Below are 19,716 nucleotides of genomic sequence, written 5' to 3'. Positions count from 1 at the left end.
TTCTACAGCTTGTATCAGGTTTCTGAAAGACCTCCACATGCAGACGTTTACTATAGATATCTGCCTGACAGGAAGTCAAGTCGTAATGTCAATATTTATCCCTCTTTAATTTTACATAGCTGTTTATGAATTTCCATACTGTAAACTAAGCTCACGACTGCCAAGACTGAAAGTACAAGCCTGAAGTTCGAGAAAACTCAGCAGCAGTCCACAAACCCAGTAATTCAAACCTGAGATGGATCATAACATACATGGTTATTAACATCGTCTGATACTGAATATCAAAATAAGAGCCCACCAAACTTAAAAGGTGTGGGAGAGTAGTACCAATAAATATATTTTATTAAGCAGGAAACAGGAAAATATCTAAATAACAATGATTAGTGTTGTTATTATTAAATTATGTTATTATATAGTGAAGATCCTTTATCTAAGAACACTGTGTTACATTTCTTTTATTAGAGGAAGCCATGTATTTTAATTTACTAGTTATCCCCTGAGATTTACCATGATTTCTTGTCTTACATTTGATTGGATTTACCCGTATAGAGTCCGATGCACTTTCCAGTGCATAAGCATGTCAAAACACAGTATACTGACAATTAGCTAATTTGCATTTTCTTCCCTGCAGTTTTAAATTAGTTCTTGTCTCCTTTCAAGGGGATCCCATGAACGGCTGACTACATTCTTATACCACCACCTTCTAAACTAATGTAATAAGGTATCTCTTATCTCTTTGAAAGACCCTACCCTGGGTGTTTGTGTTGAAAAAGAATATATTCCTCTATTCTCCCCAAGAGCTCTTGGAATTATCTCTACAGCAATCTTTCAAGCTAATTTTCTTTTTAAATTTCATCACTACACACAGTTGAAAGGGTTTCAATCTGATGTCTCAGGGAAATCATCTCCCATTCACAAGAACCCAGCTACCACCCACAGAAATCCCTGTCACAGCACTGATGTAGGTGCTAGGCATGGACTGAAAGACAAAGCTCAGCAGAAGCACAGCATACAACACTATAGTGGCAAAAGCGGCTTTAATGCCAGTATCAGCATGGGGCTGGAGATGTCACAGTGAAACTGGTAACCTTCAAGGATTCTTGAATGTAGGCTTTTAGCTGTCATGAAATAAAGCAATTCGGACTTACATAAACGGTGGAAAACCTTCCACGTATGAATGCAAAGGGTCTCCTGGTTCCATAGGAGACTGAAGATGAAGACACTACAGACACCTATGAAATCTTCTCAAAGTAATGAGAAACAAATAGATATTGGTTGTAATTAACATCAAGGCTTTTTCTAATTAAATGTAGTTGTTTTCTGTCACTCTTTGTAAATTGATTTGTTATTTCAAACTCCTGTTTACTAAAGAAATCAAACCAATATCAGGAAAAAGTTTTGTAGAATAAGAACAATGTTAAAAGCAAACACTAAATTGAAAGCAAAGTAGCACCTACAGTAAGCCATTTTTCAGGTTTAATTTAATCCTGTATCCCTATTATAAAAAGTCAATACAAAATATGCAATATTATTTAATGAAGCAAAAAAGTTCTGATAAGTACTTGCTATTATAAATCATTAGGAAGACACAATCTTTAATGCATCAGTTGAATGGAAAATAATATTGTGAGAAAGGAAGTCAAATTAAAATTTATTTACTGCTAAATGCATAGCACAGAAAACGTGGTTAGTGTCACAAATTTATTTAGACTCCATTAAGGAGAAGACAGAATACTTACATAAAAATAAGGGTCTGCTTCAATGCCTTGTGCATACTACACATGGAAGCCACAATTGATTGTAAGCATATAAAAATGTTTTGTTGTCCGATTAACAGAGAAGGTTTGGTTAAAAACCATTGCTTCAATGCAATGCAATGCAGTGTTTACAAAATGACTAAAGGAAGCAGTAAAAAGAACACTAACTTAATTAAGATGATAATTAAAGAAAGATACTGAAGTGTAGCTCCAACATCATCAGGAGAAATAATGTGCATCCATGTCAAAGTTATTTTGCTATAGCAAAAATGATTAATCAATGAAAAAATAAATATATACTATCTTTCCTCATCTTGCCCCATAATGCCTTCTGGTTATTTTAAAGCTTTAAAAGGTATTTACAAATTAGAAACTTGAATAGCCCAATACCATCATTTCAAATGAAAGGATACCTTCCATGACTTAAATAAAGTCCTGTCCTGGTTTCAGCTGGGGTAGAGTTAATTTTCTTCCTAGTAGCTGGCATAGTGCTGTGTTTTGGATTTAGGGTAAGAATGTTGATAACACACTGATGTTTCAGTTGTTGCTAAGTAATGCTTACACTCAGTCAAGGACTTTTCAGCTTCCCATGCTCTGCCAGGCGCACAAGAAGCTGGGAGGGGGCATAGCCAGGACAGCTGACCCAAAGTGGCCAAAGGGATATTCCATACCATATGACATCATGCTCAGTATATAAACTGAGGGGAGTTGGCCAGGGGGCAGCGTTCGCTGCTTGGAGACGGGCTGGGCATCAGTCGGAAGGTGGTAAGCAATTGCATCACGTGTTTTTCCTGGGTTTTGTTTCTCTCTCTCTTTTTTGTCATTTTCCTCTTCATTACAATTTATTATTATTATATTGTATTTTATTTCAATCATTAAACTGTTCTTATCTCAACCCATGAGTCTTTTTACTTTTGCCCTTCCAATTCTCTTCCCCATCCCACCAGGGAAGGGGGAGGGTGAGCGAGCGGCTATGTGGTGCTCGGTTGCCTACTGGGGTTAAACCACGACAGGTCCTTATTAACTTACTATTCCCAACATGCTTTCAATATCAAATTCTGTGATGGAGAGGAGATTTTTCTCCTCGTGTATTTTTGCTCGCTATTCAGAATTATGGCCCCAGAACAGCATTATACTTTTTCTTGGCAATGTACATTTTCAAGTTATTTTAAGTTCAGTGCAAAGCAAGCTAAGCAAGTCTACTTTTGGCTCAACTACCTACTGACCTAGATTCACTCAAAAAAAAAGTGTACCTTATATAAGTTGAAAAGAAAAAAAATTACTCATGAAGCAAAACTCATACATCACTATAGCTAATATATACAGCATTATATTTAATGGCATGTACATTATCTACAATTCTTTTTTCACAGTATGACACATGAAATTCACTCCACTGTTAAGGGCTATCACAATGCTTATTACTTAATGTGAAACACTCAAAAAAGCATGTTACACTGTGCACACAACTTAGATTGAACCTTCACATCATCATTAGTTTCTATTAAAAGTAAAGTAAACTTAACTTATTTAAGTTAGTAGTTTTAAGATTTCACCAACAAAAATTATCTTCTTAGGAAAGCATGCTACTCTAAGTAAAGTTAACCTGCTCTGCTCTAATAGAAATAAAATTTTAAAAAAAACTACCAACTTTCTGATTCCAGCTCCTATGTAACAATGAGGTGATGGCACAGCCTCTGACAAAGGATTAGAGCCTAAAGAAATAATCCTTTTAGGATGTTAAAATAAAACTAAGGATCAAAGGACAAAAATAACAATTAAATGACTCTGTAGTGTTTGATACAAATAAGTAAACATTGCAAATATTATTCAGGGTGTATATGTTAATATACATGAAGGCTTATATATAATTTGATTAATGAAACACCATCTTCATAATCTGAACTAGGTCATATGGGCAAGATTTCTTCAGTCAAATCCTATGTCTTAGTATTTCAGGTAACCAAGTCATAGAAACCTGTTTAAGTTCCACCCCATTATTGGAATGCTGTTTAAAAACTCACTCTTCCAATGCTTAAAAACCTTCTTTAATTTCCAAACTTAATTTACATTTTGCTAATTTATACTTGTGTTTTCTTGCACTAGTATAAACTCAGTTTAGAGAGCTCGGTTACTGCCCTATTCAGTACACAGTGGTGTATCTACAGAAAGCAGCCATTTCCCTTCTCAGACTTATATGCTAGTTTACGAGCACTTCATTGCAAGAGGCTTACAAATTCTCCACATCCTGTACCAGCTCCCATTCCGATTAAGTCTTTTCAGAACATCAGGAATCAGAATTGTATACATAACACATAAGATGTTATCGGTGTCTTGTATGAAACAAATACTTGCTTTCTGTGATATATCCTAGGGCTGGATTTGTCTTTTCATGGCCGCATAACTCTGGGAGTCAGCAACCATTTTGCAAGGACATAGTACCTTCAAATCTTATTGCACTACATCTTTTCAAATTGGTAAGTTCCCATCCTATATACAGAAATTCTTATTTTTAATCATTTTAACTTTGTGTTATTATACTTTATCCCATTTTACCACTCCAGTATCCCAAATAAAAAATTCTTCTTGCACATTTTTCTGATCCCCATCATAACACTCCTCTACTTTGTGACCTAAATTTCATTATAATCTTTTTGTGATATTGTCACTACTGCAAATACCCAAGATGAGTAACAGATGTAATCCACTGCACTAATAGTGTCTCTCCTCCAGTCTCTCCTCCACTCTTCCTTGCAGCACAAGTCACTGGCGCTTCATCCCTTCAGCTACTTCCTTTTCCAATGAATGATTGCACTTTTCATCCCCATTTTCTCAAACTCAATATATAATTTTCTATGTGCCAAGACAATGCTGAAAGGCTGTCCAGATACACAGTTTCTCCCAAACTACGTTTCATTAGGAATTTACTCTCCCTCATTGAAATAGTTAATAAGTAAACCTAGAATAATCCAGATCAAACAATCTTTGGCAAACTTGTGTTGCATTTATCTCGTTTTCCATTTTCATCTAGCTCTACTTTGTTAATTATCATTTCTTTCAAAATTTGTCCCCATGCTTTGCATACTACTGTGATCAAGCCAGCGCTGGTAATTATTTCTAATTCTAGCATTCATCTATACTAATCCCAAGAAACTTTATCCAATTTAATTCCAAACTTCTTAGAATATTGACTGGAAACAATTTAGAAAGCATTTCATTCATCCATAACTTTTTAACTACCTTTATTAATAATCAAATTATATATATTATTTTCTTCAACCAGAGAACAGAAACCCATTCACAGAACATGTACTAATGTTTGTATTCTAAAAGTATCCAGAATGAAGTTCCTTTAGTTTTCTATTCAAGTTCACTGTTTCAATTATATAATTTTATTTTTCTATCCATAAAAACTATCTATTCTTGCTTTTTCTGGAAAAAGGACATAAATTTTTTAGTATTCCATATGTGTATTTAATTATTGTGCAAATTTATTTCTTTTTTCTTCTTAACTTCTATTCACATGTATCACAGGATATAAGTATACATAATCATGAGACTTGCTTACTATTTACTCCTACATCCACACCTTCATCTTTACTACTGTCTCTGTAATAGCCTCATTTTACATCTGTATTAATTGCTCTGAGCAATTTGGGTGATTTTTTCTTCATATACTCCCTTATAATTTTACCTAAATAAATATGATTTGCTCATCTGATACAATCAGCAGATTATTCTCTAATTAAACATTTTCTTAATGGAATTCACTACCCTTTTCAATTTCATTGTAAGTGCAGATTTATTCAATACTGAAGCCTTCAAATACTGTAATTTTGGATCTTCACCACAGAAAACTCCCTGGCAGGAAGAGATGGTACTGAGGGACTTCCTTAACTATGCGAAAGCTGCAGGCCCACTCATTTAATTTGGTTAGAAAACAAAATCATAACCAATAAGAACAAACTTAGGAGAAAGATACAATGTGATTTATCTATCCTTCCTGAAATTTGGTTAGGGAGATTCTGCCACTGAGTGTGGAAGCTTGATGACTTTTCAGACTTACAGAGCTTATGAAAAGGTAAATTATCAGGAGTTGAGAAATTAAAGCTAGAATCTAAAAGCAAGATTATTAACTTGAGAAGGGTCATCTTAAGATTCATTTAGAAGCATTAGCAGAATACATATTATAATACAGAAAAGAAATTCAAAGCAGAGGAAAAATTAACCATAAAGGATCCTGGTATTATTTCTGAGTTTTTACTGTGTATTCTAAAATGCTCAGCTGACAAACACAGAGACTTTTTTCAATTTAACTGCATAAAATTTTATAGCTGAAAATAACTTCAAAGAATTTTGAAATTAAAACACCTTCAGAAAGGAAGGCAGACAAAGAAATAGACAAATATTTGGAAAGTCCAGTAAGCAATCTTGTTGTGCCAAATTTCTTCTTTTAGGAAGTCAATACTTACAGTTTGTTAGCAGCTTAAAACCGAGGTAGTTGCTCTGTATAACTAATTTTATCCTAGAGTCATAGTCAGTGGTTACTGATGCAAACAAAACAAAGCCAACAACAAAAGATTAACATATGTAGATTATAAACTGAGAGCTGATTGACAGCTCCAGAGTTGCTGTATTTGCAAGCCAAGTAGCAGCAATAAATTCCCTAAAATGATTGATGATCAGTGAAGACATGACAGAAGTCGCCAAACCTTAAGTTCTTAAGAAGGTGTATAGCAGACAAACTGAAGCTGAGAGAACAGTAAGTGTAATTTCCCATCTTCCTTACAAGTCTAAATTCAATCAGAATACTGTAGGAAAGTAAGTAAGGAATGTATGCACTTCCTTTCTCTTCTTTCCTACAAGCCTCCTCCTCCATCAGTGATCTCTAACTACCACAAACACCTGAGTTGTTATCCAGAATAATAATTTTGGTACCATTACTGAACAAGGTCTTAGTTCTTTCACCCCAACAGAATTTCTAATATTACTTTATACTTTATTATATTCCTTTACATTATCTCCTTGCTGTTCAAAACACCAAACATTATCTAGGTCTTCATTCAACTGCATCCAAATTAATGTATTTTTCTCTTTGGTACTGATACCTGTCCATGCTGTCCTCATTTAAACTTGACAGAAACCAATAAATATATACTCCTGGGTTTATATTGTATCTTTATAACCTCAGCTCGTTGAACACCTCTGTAGGCTCCCCTATGAAGTTCTAGCTCCCCATGCCACAGGCAAGATCATTTTGTGGTATTTAAGGTTCTTCGCTAAACTACTCATTATCTAGCTTCTTTAAGAATTTATTAACATTGACAGGGACGTATTCTTTAATATTTCTCCTGTCCTGTACTGACCACAGGAAGTACTCTTTCTTCTACAAATATCTATGAGATTTTCTTGAGTTGACACTGAACTGACTAAATCTTTCTACCTACTTATCTTATTCCCTTTCAAAGTTCTGTCATAGCAACTAGAAATCAATGTTTCAAGGACCATGACTAAATATTACTGTGTTAAAAATGCTTTAATATCTCCTCATTCTCTTCTGTGTATCCCTTTGGTTGTTACCTAGATTGCCCTTCCTTAAGACATGAACTCGCTTTTTACTGTAGTATTATATAGCATCTTGTGTAGTGACCTCAATTACTGACATAGTCCATCAGCCCATCACTGTTAAAGTTTAAAACAAAATGTAAGTTTGAAACAAAAAAATCTTAATCTACCATGGGTCTAAATGTCCTCCATAAAGAAAAAGCTTACAAAGTTTCACATCATACAATCAGGAGATGTTATTGCAAATGTTTTCTCCAAAAAAAAAATCTGTTCACAGCAAATACAAGTATTAGTTCAAAATATTTTATAAAGTAAAAAGTAAAAGAGAGAGAAGATTGATCCAAACTGAGAAAAATAAGAATACAAGACAATTGCTAGCTATTTGTTTTTCATGATCAAATAAATAGTTCACTGTTAAAAGTTCCCATGATAGCTTATTTTATACAACATGTCACATTGGATGAAGTTCTTTGTTTTTAGTACATCACCTGGTCATACTGGAGCAAGAGGTGACAAAGATGATTATGGGATTGGAGAATGTGCCATGCGAGGAGAGGTTGAGAGAGCTGGGATTGTTCAGCCAGGAGAAGAGAAAGCTCGGGCAGGATACATATCCTATATGTATTTTATATATAACAATATATAAAAATACCTGCTAGGTGGAAGTAAAGAAGACAGCAAGACTCTTGTCAGTGGTGCCCAGTGACAGTTCAAGAGGCAATTTATAGAGGCAACAGAGTACTGAAGGAGCTAGCGGATGTTATGGCAGCACCCCCCTCGATCATCTACCAAAGGTCTTGGGAGTCTGGAGAGGTCCCTGCTGACTGGAAGCTAGCCAATGTTATTCCAATTTACAAGAAGGGCGTGAGGGAAAACCCAGGGAACTACTGACCTGCTAGACTAACCTCAGTTCCTGGAAAAATTATGGAGAAGATTATACTGGGTACTATTGAAAGGCATTTAAAGAATAATGCAATCCCCAGGCACAGTCAGCATGGGTTCATGAAGGGAAAGTCCTGTTTAACTAATTTGATACCCTTCTATGATAAGGTCACCTGCCTAGTGGATGAAGGGAAGGCAGTGGATGTAGTTTCTCTGGATTTTAGTAAGGCTTTTGATAGCCTCCCTCACAGCATCCTTCTGGACTAATTGTCCAACTGTGGGATGAGCGGGTTTACGGTGCGCTGGGTGAAGAACTGGCTGAAGTGTTGTAGCTCAAAGGGTTGTAGTGAATGGGGCTACACATGGCTGGCGACCGGTCACCAGCGGTATTCCTCAGGGTTCAATTCTAGGGCCAGTTCTGTTCAATATATTTAGCCACGATCTGCATGCAGGAGTTGAATGCACATTAGCAAGTTTGCTGGTGATACCAAACTGGGAGGTGCTGCTGACTCTCTTGAGGGACAAGAGGCCTTGCAGAGGGATCTAGATAGATTGGAGCATTGGACAATGATTAATGGGATGAAATTTAACAAGTCGAAATGGCGGATTTTGCACCTAGGACGGAGTAACGCCGGGCACAAGTATAAATTGGGAGAAGAGTGGCTGGAGAGCAGCCCTGCAGGAAGAGATCTGGGGGTGCTGGTCCACAGCAGGCTCAGTACGATTCAGCAGCATGCCCTGGCAGCCAAGAGGGCAAACCGCATCCTGGGGTGCATCAAGCACAGCATAGCCAGCCGGTCAAAAGAGGTGATTATCCCGCTGTATTCAGCGTTGGTGTGGCCTCACCTTGAGTACTGTGTACAGTTCTGGGCACCACAATTTAAGAAGGATGTGAAGGTCCTTGAACGCATCCAGAGGAGGGCAACAAAGCTGGTGAAAGGGCTGGAAGGAATGTCCTGTGAGGAGCGGCTAAGGACTTCAGGCTTGTCTAGTTTGGAGAAACGGAGGCTGAGGGGCGACCTCATTGCTCTCTACAGTATCCTGAGGAGGGGACGTGGAGAGGGAGGTGCTGATCTCTTCTCCCTGGTATCCAGCAACAGGACACGTGGGAATGGCTCAAAGCTGCGCCAAGGGAGGTTTAGACTGGGCATTAGGAAGCATCTCTTTACCGAGAGGGTGGTCAAACACTGGAACAGGCTTCCTGGAGAGGCGGTCGATGCCCCAAGCCTGTCAGTGTTTAAGAGGCATTTGGATAATGCCCATAACACCATGCTTTAACTTTTGGTCAGCCCTGGAATGGTCAAGCAGTTGGACTAGATCATCATTGTAGGTCCCTTTCAACTGAAATATTCTTTTCTATTTTATTCAATGGGCACAAGCTGAAACATGAAATTCCATTTATGCCTAAGAACATACTTTTTACTGCGAGGGTGGTCAAACACTGGAACAGGCTGGGCAGGTTAGTGAAGTCTCCACCCCCTGTGGAGACCTGAGCAACCTGCTCCAGTTGACCCTACTTTGAGCAGCGGGGTTGGACTAGAAGATCTCCAAAGATACATTCCGAAGTCAGCTATTCTGTGATCCGTGAAATAACAGAACTCCTTAAGGATTTAATTTAATCAGCTTTTTTTACAGCTTTTGGTGTGAAAAAAAATCATTTCTAAAAATGCATAACATGTAAATGTGCAATGTATATTATCTTTCACATAAATAGCAGTAAATTTTTAAATATCATAACTTCATAACACATCTGAAGAACAGCTTACCCTCTCCATGACAGCAGGAAATAAACACAACTGCATCATGGGCTTGGAGGTTAACAAGTAATTCCAGTAGTCCAGCAGCCAGTGAAATTAATAACTGTTTAAAAGAAAAAAGAAGGTCTCTTTAGTTTCACATTCAAACAAAAGTGTTTCACATTCTATAAGAACATTTTCCTTTTGATTTGCCCTTGTATCATAACATTGAGAAAGAACCTAATTCTTCATCTTAAAATATCATATTTTCTACTTTTTATTTAACTAATTATGGATTTTCCACAAAGATAATTACTTAATCAGAATATTTTTAACTACCATCTTTCATTATACCTAGATTAGATACAATATGACCTAGCAATCAAAGAATTAAATCAAAGAATATTTTAGGGTCTGTATTGATTTAGTGAGTAACTTGTACAAGCCCAGTACAGGCCCCAGTTTCCCTTGTTAGTATTTGCCAATCCCAAAACGATGTTTGAAGTTGAATTCATTAATATTTCAGATACTACCAAATTTGCAGCTGAAAGATGTTACAAATTTTGAATGCAAGATACAAATCTGCATAATCAATTAAAGTAATTCAGCGATTTAGCGGTTTTGTCAACTAATTGTTTCCCCATTTCTATGCATTACTTCCTGTTCAAAATACCAAAGTTTTGAAATTGAGGGGCGGGGGTGGGGGGGAGATCAAGGATGGAATATTTATTTTTAACTCTATTTTTTATAAAATGAATACAAGAGTATTCGTGTATATTCTTTCATGTACATTATTGTTTATAAAAATTATAAATATGTTAAGGAAACCTTGCAAAAAAAATTAATTTTATTTTAATCAGTCACTAGAATAATCACTTAATGCAACTGGAGAAATCACAAATCGGGAGATATGGAGAAAACAAAACACAAATACATTGAATAGCCCTTTAAGAGAACTCCATAGCAGAAGTATCAGAGGGCACTGTGCAGTTTACAGCTTAAAGTCACTGAATTAACGTAACCAAGTGGAAGCAACAGTATACTCACGATGACAATGTGGGCAGGGAAAAGGTCGTTAAAAAAAAAAATTTTACTTTTCTTCTGTCTTCCCTATTCACAGAGTTTGCAATACTTAAAACGCTAATTATCCTAACTGTTATTCTAATAAAACTTGGCACTTTCTTAATTAAAAAACATTTGATGTCCTTTGAAGAGCTAATTATATGGAGAAAGTCTAGGCAGAACCACATCAAAATTATGGCCAACTCAAGGTCCCGTGCCCCTCTAGTTATTAGATTTATTTCTATTAAAAAAAAAAAAAAACAAAAAGCAATGGAGAACAAAGTTAAGTATTACTACTAATCCTATTTCAACTACATAGCTTCTGGTCAGAGATCGGGGGTGGGGAACACAAAACAACAATTTAAGTAATTTAAACATCACAGACCAAACAGTCTCAAACTTATGCTATATGAACACCTAGTGGTTCAGTTATCACAATGGCAGTGGTTCAGAGAGATCCATACCCACAGCACTTGGGTTTTTTAAGCTGAAGGTATACACAGAACACTGACCTTGAAACAGTCTAACAGGAGTTAAGAACGAAACAGAAGAAAGAACTTCTTTAAACTAGATAAAAGACTTACATCAACAATAAAAACAAATACTGTTTGAAAACACTAAGCACTTTTGGTTTAGATACACTAATACTTATTTACTTTAGATACACAAGCACTTACAATTTTTTTTAACATATTACATTTGAAAGCTTGAAAAAAGATGCAGTAATTCCTAAATTTTTTGACGATTGATGCAATTTTAAACAAAAGAGGGAATTGTACCTTGAAAGGAAAAGAGCAGCTTACTTGTCAAATATATGCAAGATTCTCTGTCAAATACCTCGACAAAAAGTAACTGCTGATTTTTCTTTTAGAAAGATAAAAGAGTCAATTGCAGAAACAATACACTCCTCCACAGAAATTATATATATGGGCTCATTTTAACAAGCAATGGATAAAGCAGTCTTCAGTTTTACAGTCTGTTTTAACTATCAAGATAATACATTAACCAGAAACACAGCAAAGAAAGAAGTTACCTGTTGTCTTATCTGAACTAACCAAACATCTTTGTAAGATAAAAATTATCTTAGCAAATTAACAGGATAATTATATAAGAGAGAAGGTTTATTTATTCTTGTTTACTTATTGTATTGACTCCACACAACTCTAATCTAATATAGCCACAGTCAAGAATGAATAACAAAAATTCAAACATCAACTCTAACATCAAGCATGATCTTCCTCCAGAGTAATAAGTTAATAATATACTGATAGTCCTTGCAGAAACCTCATTACAAAAGAAAACAGGAAGAGTGAGAATCTGTGGAAGCAATATAGTAAAAGAACAGACTATGGAAGTTAGCAGGACCTGATTCATGTTAAAAAAGAAAGGATTTCTGACATTGAATTGCTTCTTACACTTGCAAAGAAAGTTATAACAAAATGCAGGGATTATGAGTTTAACCTAGATAAATTCAGCTCATGAGGAAGGGGAAAGGGGTTCCTAAACCTGTAAGTGTGTAACAGCTAAAGGAATCAGCTATTGAAACAGATGATTTAATGAGGTAATGGATTCTTAGTTGCTCATTCCCTTTAAATTGAAGCACCAAAGATTCTTACAAAAAATACGTAGTAGTTCAATCAAGAGGTTGAAAAAAAATGGGTTTTCTGCCCTGCGTTAGTCAGATGAGAGTTGATGATCAGAAATGGCCCATTCCTTTTTTCACAGTATTTAAAACTTATGTTCTTAATAGAGCACAGAACTTAATACCCCTAATTCTGTGAAATACTTCTGGAGATCAGTAAACCTTTACAATAAAGGCCAATCTTCTTAGCCCATCAAGCTGCATATCAAAATCTTAACATGGTCAATAGCCACATAGTATGGCACATGTCCTGAAAAGATAAAGGGCTCAGAAGTTTGCCTGAACAAGAGTTGGTGGATCATCCTGCTGAACTTCACTGCTGCTGGCTGACTTCTTCCAGTAACTGGGAATTTCTATTAACCAACAGCCCCTGTGTCAGCACGACCCACTACTGGTCACATGATGCGATTCTAAAATGTGAATTGCATTTAAACTGCATGTAAGCTACAGATTTGCCATTCCTTCTCCACAAGAATGGACCCCAAGGCACTCTAGCATGACCTAGTTAAAAGGTATTCCAACATGCTTACTTATCTTGCTAATCTTTCAAACAACCTTTTAGCCACAACGGCCAAACTTTTCATTTTTTTTCTCCAAAAGCCACAAAAACACTGATTTTAAAAATAAGCTAATGCTCTCCAAATTTTATCGGACATTTCTCTTTAAATCAAATTGAACTTTTCATCAGAAGCTTAAAGAAGAAAACAGTTGATTTTCTAACATCACTTAGAATACACATCAGTAAGGTAACACCTTTCATACTGCATGTGGTTCCACAGCCACGGAATTCACAAAGTAATGAGCCCCCAAGATGTTACTTTATTCCATAGTTTTTGCATTAGAATCCAAATTTATCAGAATCAGACATACAAATGTTTTGCTTTCTGTTTCAGTGCTTTCCTGGGACCAAAGTACAGCTGCCTCTTCTGCTTGGGGGAAGTGCAGCTTCTTATCAGTAGCATAATCTAGATATCTTGGGGAAGGAACAGAGTGGGACAAAAAAAGATGAACAGGTTTTAGCTAATATTTGATCTTTCCATTCTTGTTGGTGCTGAAGCTCTCCACTAAATCTTCTCTTCCACCAGCTTCCCCATGTCACTCCTTAATGGCTGCAAACATCAGAAGCAAGATCAGAGGTAAGATCTTTCTTCTTTTGGCTGGCATCAAAGCAACATGCAAAATCTAATAATCAAGAAACTTAACATCAGCCTTTTCATAACTCAGCTGGATGTTTATATATCAAGATAAAAAACAGGCAGATGAGAAAGCTGCTGAGTTTGTAATAGTTATGCAAAAATGCGTGACACTTGGCAGCCTTAAGAAAACTGGAGTGCTAGTTGCAACCAGGAGGTTTTGCAAACTCAAAGCGTAGTCAAGGCTATACAGAAGCTGGAAAAAAGTGTCACAGAACTGAGCCAAAAGCCTTCTTTGTTACACACAGGAGGCTTAGAGACTGCGTGATTTGACAACCCAGTAACAGAAATGCCAGTAACAGAAAGGCCACATCAGGGAAAGAATGTCTGAAGTGAACATTATCTAAATAATCTCTAAATAATCTAATAATGCTTTGTATCACAATTTTTTAATTTAAATTGAACTGTGTTTTCTGCAGTACTTTTATTAGAACAAGAAAAATCTCATTGAAGATTGTAAATACTAATATTGCCATATGATAAAGAAGTATTTGCCTTAAGTTTAATTCCACTGTGCCACAATATATGTATCTTAACCGTAAAAATTCCCATTGGCATTCCAGTTTTCTTTTAAACACTATTCTATTTTCATAGATAAAAAACTTTTACTTTAGGACACTGAACTTTACACATTACAAAGCACAATAAAGAGATCTGATCTCTAACTAATGAGCTAATTCAAGCATGGGAAGCAATTTATGTGCATTGACATATAGGTTCATGCTGACTAATTTACACTAGTTTACAGCTTTCACACAGCTCCTTGCCACCACAACTTGATCGTTTCCTGCATTTGATCTTCCCCATCACCACAGCTCAAGAGCACTGCTGATCTAAGATCAATTCTTTTATTTAAAAGTGAAGGAACTGAAAAACTCAAAGTACTTTGTACAACAGTAAAACTATGAATAAAACAGGACTGTGATAGTTGCAAGTCAAAACCTCAGATGAAGCTGCCAACAGCTTTTCCTCTCAACATTGGTGTGACATATTATTAAAGGAAAATGACAGATGAATTTAAAACTTACTGAGTTTAAAACACCTTTGAAGGTATTAGCTTTTTGTTTAATTCCTTTTACGTCAAGAATTAAGATTACACTGTTAATCAGAATTCTCATTTTTACTTAAAACATAACTATCACTAATTCATAAATTTGCTGTCAAACCATGGTGAGTGTTAGAAACTATCAGCATTAACTAGTGAGCTATTTTCTTTAATATGCAAGATGGGGTTTGTGTGTGTACGTACATAACTTTATCAATAGAAACAAAAGAAAGTTGTTTGAATTTTTTTAACAAAGAATATTTTATTTTATAAACTAAACATTCTAAAAATAAGACCAATTAATTTGTCATATAAAGTCTGTAATTATTAAAAAGATATGAATACCGCATTGTAAAAAAGGACATAAAAGCTAAATTTGCATATTTTCTCACACGTAATTCTAGTGAAATCCCATTCAAGTATTTCAGACTGGTAATAAGGAACATAATGCAGGGTTTGAAATATCCTTTTTAAAAAGGTCAAGCATTAGGAAAAACCTACAATCATGTGTTTTTCTTACTGTTTCCTAGGCAAGCTTACAATACTACCCACAAAGAAAGCCATTAAATTCATAGAATCATTGCACATAGACTCATTATTTGGGAGAAAAGCAGTATTTTCCTTTGTGGTGAACACTTTGTAATAAGGATATGACTTATTATGGCCAGCTGCCCTTACGTTTAGCAGTCCTCCAGTAGTACCTCACAATTCCTTGAACTTGCAAGTTACGCTTCTTACATTTACTCTCTTTTATACCGGATATTATCATCTTGTTCCTACTTTCAGTGTAGGAACCCTCCCCTTCAACCTCCTTTATTTCTGAATAGTTCAGCCTAATTTTAGCAACCATATCAATAAAAATAAAAGATGCCCATTTTTCCCCATGCAGGTATTGGAAGAGCTCTCCATGGTTCTGAGCAACATGCTGATGGAGTCACCCACCCTGGGAACTCTTTTGCGGAAAAGTCTGGCTAAGGCCCAGCCATAGAAAATAAATCTAGTGCCAGCCTGATGGATTCTTGTTTCAGCAAAGTGAGTCTCAGGACAGAACAACCTAGAAAGGTAAAGGGGAGTCTGGATGGCATTAGAGTTCAGCTCCACAGGAAGGGAGGAGGATAAAGGATCTTCATCTCTACTCCTGAAGTTATTCACAAAATCAAAAAGCAAGAATGAATCAAGAAAACAATAAAATCAGTCTACTACCCCCATTTGAAAATTACAAACTTACAATTAAAACAAATGGCAGCAGAAACCAAGTGGAGGGCAGGGGCTTCCCCCTAATGCTCCAAACATTATACACATGATTATCTACCTTCAGGTGTTCAGAAGTGAAGTACTGTTTTTTGAAGTTGGTTTTGCTAAAATCAGAAGATTTTAGACAGAGAAGTACACTGAACAGACTTTTAAAGCCCTTGAGCCTCTGGGCTCATAGGTTAAGGGGCAATGAGAAGAAAGAAAATTTTCAGACAGAAATAGTCCCATAAATCTGATAGTAGATTATACCAACATCATTCTTACATGGAGACTAACTTTTTGATGACAGGGATTCTAAAGGATAGAAGAAGGCAGGTTATAACAGTGAGGCATTAAAATATCACCCATGTAAGATAACAAGCTGTTTAACACTAGTGAAGGCCCTATGGTGACAGGACCACTGAGTGCACAGACAGAGGATTTTATAGCAAAAGTAGAAGTCTTACAGAAAATGCTGGGAAGGAGCTGGTGACTTCAAGTCCACACCCGCTCCCAGAAACAACACAGGAAGTAGCAGAAAAGAAGTCTTTGGAGTACAACTTAAGCTGCTTTATAGAAGATTGTAACAACCCGGTTCTTGCTCCCTGTGACACATATAAACCAAGCAGAGAGGTGGTGATGAAGCTTAATTGGAAGATACTAAATTGGTAGGCTACAGAAATTTTGAGAAGCAAATTCCTACATGCATAAAAGCTATAGGAAAACTTTTTAAAAGCACAATAGAACTAAAAGACTTGACAGAGATTCTGTAGGGCCAAATGATGTTTGAGTTGTAACAGCACAATTTAAATACAGGACCACAGCAGGAAAGCTAAATGAAGTACATGCATTAGCAGTTACTAGGAAGGAACTTAAATTGATCCCTACACTGAAATTTTTCTTCACAAAGATGACAACAGAAGAATTCTTGCAGCTTGAAATTTCAGTAAAATGACCAATAACAAATCATCAGGATCAAACTGTGAAGACAGTGTCCACACACCTATTCCTATAATGGAACTCAAGTAAGTAACACAAAACCGTTAGGAGTTTCACAGTATCCTATCACTTAAAATTCTGTAACAAGGGAATAGAATATGACCATCAGTTTTTCAAAAAGGCTCTAAGGAGGACCTGAGAAACAAGAGATCAGTCAATACGACTCTACATCAGGTGAATAAGAGGAAATTACAATACACGTCAGAAACAGTAGGCACACTGATAAACAACAGATACTGGGAAATGATCAGCATTGTTTTTTTAAGGGAAGTCATGCCTCAGAAGGTGACTAAGTTTTATGAACAACCAAATTAGCATGAAATTATGGGAGACCTGGCTGATGTCACATATTTAGATTTTCAGAAGGCACTATCAAATTGTGACAGAGTAACTAAAATGAGTTTGAGTTTAAAAAATTGGATATGTTAAAAAATAGACTCAAATATTCTTGCTAGAAAAATCTATCCATGGATATTATACTGCATCTGTCTGTGGTGGTGCATTCACACCCCTCCTTTTTTAAACTCGGCCGCTTGTTGATCTCAGAAATTTCCATGAAACCTTGGCCTTGGTGTATTGAAGCTGAGCACTCCTTGACTGTATCAGAAACTCTGCATAGCTGAGCTGGGAACATACTCCTACTGCCTGGCCCAGGTGTCCAGTAGAACAACACTGAAACCTTGACAATTTTTTAGTAATTACCACCTGGGACTGTGGCCGGGATGGAAATTTATGGATGACTAAAGCCAACCATCTTGCAAACCTATAAATGGTGGTCCTGAGTGAGCCCCTTTGAGCTCTCCAGGACCGCAGCAGCCTGTGCTCAGCATCTCCCTCTGAGTGGGACGCCTCTCAGAGCTTGCGACCTTCCGGGTCTGCGATATTCGGAGGACTGTTGGGTCCTGGGCTGAGTCCCCTTCAAAGCTCAGCTCTTTCGCCCGGGAATGCCTAGACATTCCACGTGAATATTTCTTCACTGAAATCGAGGGGAATTTTAACAGGTATACCTTCTGTATATTTTTTAATATATATATATATATTTCTCTGTGTGTGTGAACTAATAGTAAGCATAATCTGTAATTAAGTTGTGATTGTAGACAATTTACTAACTCACTTTTCAAATATTGAATTAGTTAATAGTTAAGTGCTACTAAAGTTTGTTAATGATTAGTTGGTAATTAAGTGTTGCTAAATTGTGAATGAACCCTAGACTGCTGCTATACACGTACAGTCCCTGAAATAGAAACCCTTAGATTATTTTCCTTTATATGTTTCATCCACGTAATAAGTAATAGAGTGAACCTTGCCATCGAATTCTGTTAGGTCGCACCTTTATAAATCTCTATTAAAATCACTTGCTGCTAATATCTTTGTCAGCGATTCTTTAAGCAGCCTCTAAACCACTCATTCGCGACACTGTCTTAGAACGACCCAGGCTCTTGAAGCTCACAAAGTAAGCTAGAAGGAAACTGCTTGCTCCACTTCTTCCACAGAATAACTGCTACTGACATTTGAGAAGGACAGGAAAGCTTTTCAGACAAAAGCTCAGATCAAATGCATTTTACAACTCACTGTTTCTGTCCGAATCTTATGTAGACATAGTCATTGCTGAAAATCTATTCGGATAAGTGAAGAACAGAAGTGAAGGAAATTGCAACAAAATACAGCAGATCAACACTGCCACAGAATCCAGCCCATTCTGGTAGAGCTTTGATACAGTTCTGAGAGTCTTCAAGATACCAAATATAATGATCAGGAACTTCTGAAGCACCAAAGTTAGGGAGACTATTTTTGTTGTAACAATTTCAAAAGTAATTATAAGGGAGTTCGCTAGAATAATATATAGTGCATGTATATGCATTTGGAAGTAGGCAGCATGAGTGGAATTCTGCAGATATGCAACAAACCCACACTGCTGGAGAATTTAGGGCCACCTTTTGCAAAACTAAGCCTTACTGTGTCAATGCTAATAGAGATTAAAAGTTAGTAGAGAAAATAAATTTTACTTTTAAGACCACTTTCTCACACTCTTCTTTTTATGAAAAGCAGCAGCAAACCAGAGAAAGAAAGAAGCCACCGTGTGTGACCATTCACGTGAAACCAGAGAAAGATGAGGGAATATCATACAGCCTAAGTATTTCCACAGAAGAAATGTGATGAAAGTTGTTTGGATGGTAAAATAAAATATGAAACATAACTTTTTACTTATAGTTTATAAAATGGCTTATTTATAAGTATTGGGGCTTACAGGAAACAAACTATTATAAGACATGTTTTGTCTGATAACTTTGTTCTAATCAGAAAGCTAGTCATTCCTCATAGCAAATTGATTGAAAAATCCCAATAATTAGTTTTGTAAATGCAGTAATTACTATGTTCTTCTATGAAATAATAGGGCATTATTAGGACAAACACAGTTAAGGGCTCCAAAAAGCAGGCTATTCAGAAAACAAGATCAAAGAAAATTTGCAATTGTTTGTTTCCAACCAATATAGTTTCCCAAAAAATTATAGCCTTTAAAACACAGAAGCAATCTGAGAACATTAAGTACTAGAGAAAAAATAGTGACATTATAATATATACTGAATGTTTGAAACATCGC

At 36.2% G+C, this 19,716-nt stretch overlaps 1 protein-coding gene across 1 annotated transcript in view; it reads right to left on the bottom strand.

Annotated features, from left to right (window-relative positions):
* The window catches only part of FUT8 (fucosyltransferase 8), a 135,461-nt gene that overhangs the window by 73,110 nt on the left and 42,635 nt on the right, over positions 1-19,716 (bottom strand). Inside the window, exon 3 of the mRNA XM_075152280.1 lies at positions 9,971-10,064. The gene's annotated coding sequence lies outside the window, so the exon portion shown is untranslated. The remainder of the gene's footprint in view (positions 1-9,970; positions 10,065-19,716) is intronic.

Source organism: Calonectris borealis, chromosome 5 (assembly GCF_964195595.1).
Source record: "Calonectris borealis chromosome 5, bCalBor7.hap1.2, whole genome shotgun sequence".
NCBI lineage: Eukaryota > Metazoa > Chordata > Aves > Procellariiformes > Procellariidae > Calonectris > Calonectris borealis.
Note: the sequence above shows the minus strand (reverse complement) of the source record. Positions and strands in the feature narration are given on the sequence as shown.